General features: G+C 37.9%; 1 non-coding gene across 1 annotated transcript; it reads left to right on the top strand.

The window, feature by feature from the left end:
* The first annotated feature begins 3,239 nt into the window (after positions 1-3,239).
* On the top strand, positions 3,240-3,346 carry LOC112713176 (small nucleolar RNA R71). The gene has a single exon (XR_003158151.1). It is a non-coding gene; the product is annotated as a small nucleolar RNA R71 (small nucleolar RNA).
* Positions 3,347-5,026: the final 1,680 nt, after the last annotated feature.

The raw sequence follows: 5,026 nt of genomic DNA, 5'->3' as shown, positions 1-5,026 counted from the left end.
CACACACCAAGTGGGCCCCATAAGTGGATTTCTGCACCAATTATCTTAGAACCAACAGCTGATTAGCCATGCTGTGACAGAGCATTTGGACCATTTTCACTGAGAGGATGGGAAGTAGCCATTGACAACGGTGACACCCTACATAGAGCTTGCCATGGAAGGAACTTTGCACTTTTGCATGAGTTGAATATTACATTACAAGAATTTAGAAGACAAAGCATCTCCAAAACTCCAATATATTCTCCCTTATTGCACAACAAGTAATTATTTCACGCTCTTTTTTTTTAATAATTCAAACTGATAATTATAATTAATCTCCTGACTAAGAATAATAAAATAAACATAGCTTGCTTCAAACCAACAATCTCCGTGGGATTCGACCCTTACTCACGTAAGGTATTACTTGGACGATGATGAGCGGATAATTTATACGCTTTTTGGCATTGTTTTTAGTATGTTTTTAGTATGTTTTAGTTAGTTTTTATTATATTTTTATTAGTTTTTAGTTAAAATTGAATTTTCTAGACTTTACTATGAGTTTGTGTGTTTTTCTGTGATTTTAGGTATTTTCTAGCTGAAATTGAGGGACCTGAGCAAAAATCTGATTCAGAGGCTGAAAAGGACTGCAGATGCTATTGGATTCTGACCTCCCTGCACTCGAAGTGGATTTTCTGGAGCTACAGACGCCCAATTGGCGCGCTCTCAACTGTGTTGGAAATTAGACATCCTGGGCTTTCCAGCAATGTATAATAGTCCATACTTTGCCCGAGATTTGATGGCCCAAATAGGCGTTCCAAGTCAGCTTAAGAATTCTGGCGTTAAACGCCGGAACTGGCACAAGAATGGGAGTTAAACGCCCAAATTGGCACAAAAGCTGGCGTTTAACTCCAAGAAGAGTCTCTACACGAAAATTCTTCAATGCTCAGCCCAAGCACACACCAAGTGGGCCTGGAAGTGGATTTTTATGTCATTTACTCATTTCTATAAACCCTAGCTACTAGTTCTCTATAAGTAGGACCTTTAGCTATTGTATTAGACATCTTTAGATCTTTGAATCTTTTGATCACGTTTTGGGAGCTGGCCTCACGGCCATGCCTAGACCTTGTTCTTATGTATTTTCAACGGTGGAGTTTCTACACACCATAGATTAAGGTGTGGAGCTCTGCTGTACCTCGAGTATTAATGCAATTACTATTGTTCTTCTATTCAATTCAGCTTATTCTTGTTCTAAGATATTCATTTGCACCCAAGAACTTGATGAATGTGATGATTATGTGATGCTCATCATCATTCTCACTTATGAACGCGTGCCTGACAACCACTTCCGTTCTACAAGCAAACAAGGCTTGAATGTTTATCTCTTGGGTTCCTATATCAGAATCTTCGTGGTATAAGCTAGAATTGATGGCGGCATTCAAGAGAATCCGGAAGGTCTAAACCTTGTCTGTGGTATTCTGAGTAGGATTCGAGGATTGAATGACTGTGACGAGCTTCAAACTCGCGATTGTGGGGCGTTAGTGACAGACGCAAAAGAATCATTGGATTCTATTCCGACATGATCGAGAACCGACAGCTGAATAGCCGTGCTGTGACAGAGCGCGTTGAATATTTTCACTGAGAGGACGGGACTATAGCCATTGACAACGGTGATGCCCAACATACAGCTTGCCATGAAAAGGAGTAAGAAGGATTGGATGAGGACAGTAGGAAAGCAGAGAGACGGAAGGGACAAAGCATCTCCATACGCTTATCTGAAATTCTCACCAATGAATTGCATAAGTATCTCTATCTTTATTTTATGCTTTATTCATAAATCATTCATAACCATTTGAATCCGCATGATTGAGATTTACAAGATGACCATAGCTTGCTTCATACCAACAATCTCCGTGGGATCGACCCTTACTCGCGTAAGGTTTATTACTTGGACGACCCAGTGCACTTGCTGGTTAGTTGTACGAAGTTGTGATAATGTTGATGGCGCCATTGATGATCACAATTTCGTGCACCAGACGACCCAGTGCACTTGCTAGTTAGTTGTACGGATTGCAAAAGTTTGATTGCAATTTTGTGCACCAACCATCCACGCACTCGTGCAAAGTGCGCGCCCACGCGGATTCAAAATCTATAACCCTAAGCACACGAGGTAAGCAGCGCAGTCGTGCACCACACTTCTCTTCCCCAACTTTCTCCCACTCTCTCCTTTTTTCCAACCCGCTCCGATCACCACGCCAGCGGTGACCACCGTCGCTACCCCTCGCCCCTCCTTCTCCCTCTCATCCTCACTCTCTCGTTCACACACACATCCCGCTCTCCCACCCAACCTTTTTCTCTCTTACCGCCACTCCACCCGGCACACCTCCGCTGTCGTGGGCCTCTGCCGCCGCCACCATCTGAGACGGCAACTCTAGCTCTGCTTCTACCTCACCCCCTTGTCCACCCATTTCCTTCCTTTAGCACCACTTCATTTCTGCCCTGCACCTTTTCTCCCAGGTTTCATAACCTGCATTACTACTCTGTTTTCTTTTTTCTCGGCTGCTTTATTAATTTTGTTAATTACTTTTAGTTAGTTAGTTAGCTATTTTTCATGTTAGGATAGATGGATATAATTGTGGTTAGGTAGCTAGAATGTGGTTAGAGGATTCTAGGCCTGATAATTGCTCCATTTGTGTTCATTCTCTTCTTGATTACTTGTCTGCTGAATGCTGATTTTGTGCTACTCTGTATTCATACTAGTGTTGCCTTGCTGCTATATCACTGCTGCTGTGTTTGATTGATGCTGCCTAAGTCATGTGAATTCCCTGGTTGTTTGATATGTGAACTCATGTGACTATTTGTGCTATGTTTGCTATCCGGGAACGTTCAATTTTAAGTCGGAATGCTGCCCAATTTTTGACAAAAATGTTTTACTTTCGAATACTGGTTCCGGAATTGAACTTGGCACTTCCGACTAAGCTTTGCATGACCTACCAGGTTCAATACCCAGAACTTTTGGGCCAGCTTTTCCGTTCTTATGTCACTTCCCGTGATTGGCATTACCCGAGTGAACTTAAGGAGTTGCCTACATTTTTGTTGAACCATGACATGCCAGCTCCGTATATTATGCTCATTCAATGAGTTCTTGAGCTTCTGCAGGCGTTTTCTTCAGGTGAATGGATCCACCTGCAGAATGGTCCAATGACATCTTAGACAATTCAGACAGACCATCATAGAATATATCCAGGATGGTCCATTCTAAAAGCATGTCAGAAGGACACTTTTTGGTCAACTGCTTGTATCTTTCCCAAGCTTCATAGAGGGATTCACAATCTTTTTGCTTAAAGTTCTGAACATCCACTCTAATCTTACTCAGCTTTTGAGGAGGAAAGAACTTGGCCAAGAAGGCCATGACCAGCTTATCCCAAGAGTTCAGGCTCTCTTTAGGTTGAGAGTCCAACCATATTCTAGCTCTGTCTCTTACAGCAAAAGGGAAAAGCATAAGCCTGTAGACCTCAGGATCAACCCCATTGGTCTTAACACAGATCTGCAAGAATTTTGTGAAGATCTGAAAAGGATCTTCTGATGGAAGTCCATGAAACTTACAATTCTGTTGCATCAGAGAAACTAATTGAGGCTTTAGCTCAAAGTTATTTGCTCCAATGGCAGGGATTGAGATGCTTCTTCCATGTAATTTGGAATTTGGTGCAGTAAAGTCACCAAGCACCTTCCTTGTATTGTTATTGTTGGGTTCGGCTGCCATATCCTCTTCAGAGTACTGTGCTTTAGCTGCTCTTAGCTTACTCTTCAAAGTCCTTTCAGGTTCAGGATCAGCTTCAACAAGAATACCATTTTTCTTGTTCCTGCTCATATGAAAGAGAAGACAACAAAGAAAGAAGAGGAATTCTCTATGTCACAGTATAGAGATTCCTTTATGTGAGTAGAAAAAGAGGAGAATAGAAGAAAGAGAAGAAAAATTCGAACACAGAAGAGAAGAGAGGGTTCAAATTTTTGAGATGAAGAGAAGTGTTAGTAAATGAATAAATAAATAGAAATAGATGAGAAAGAGAGAGTTTTTTGAAAATTATTTTTGAAAAATGGTTAGTGATTTTTGAAAATTAAAAGAAGAAATAAAATGAAAATTAAAATTTGAAACAGTTAGTTAATTAAAAGAATTTTAAAAAAGGAGGGAGGTATTTTCGAAAATTAGAGAGAGGAAAGTGGTTAGGTGGTTTTGAAAAAGATAAGAAACAAACAAAAAGTCAATTAGTTAGTTGAAAAAAGAAAAAGATTTGAAAATCAATTTTTAAAAGATAAGTTAGAAAAGATATTTTTAAATCAAATTTTTGAAAAATATATGATTGAAAAGATATGGTTGAAATTGATTTTTAAAATTGAAATTGATTACTTGACTAATAAGAAACTAAAAGATATGATTCTAGAATTTAAAGATTGAACCTTTCTTAACAAGAAAGTAACAAACTTCAAATTTTTGAATCAATCACATTAATTGTTAGTAAAGTTTTTGAAAATCATGAAATAAAGATAAGAAAAAGATTTTGAAAATCAATTTTAAAAAGTTTTTGAAAATACTAAAAAAATGAAAAAGATTTGATTTTTGAAAAAGTTTTTGAAAAGATAGGATATTTAAAATTGAAATCTTGACTTGACTAACAAGAAACAACTTATTTCAAAAAAAATTTGACTAAGTCAACCCAAAGATTTCGAATTTTATGAGAGAAATAAGGAAAAGATATTTTTTTGATTTTTTTGAATTTTTAATGATGAGAGAGAAAAACACAAAAATGACTCACAACATGAAAATTATGAATCAAAACACATGATGCATGCAAGAACACTATGAATGTCAAGATGAACACCAAGAACACTTTGAAGATCAAGATGAACATTAAGACTTATTTTTGAAAAATTTTCAAGAAAAGAAAAACATGCAAGACACAAAACTTAGAAATTTTTAATGCTTACACACTATGAATGCAAAAATGCATATGGAAAACAACAAAAGACACAAAACAAGAAAATTTAAAGA

The sequence above is a fragment of the Arachis hypogaea genome, chromosome 9, assembly GCF_003086295.3.
Source record: "Arachis hypogaea cultivar Tifrunner chromosome 9, arahy.Tifrunner.gnm2.J5K5, whole genome shotgun sequence".
NCBI lineage: Eukaryota > Viridiplantae > Streptophyta > Magnoliopsida > Fabales > Fabaceae > Arachis > Arachis hypogaea.
The sequence above is the reverse complement of the archived record's forward strand: the minus strand, read 5'-3'. Positions and strand labels throughout refer to the sequence as shown.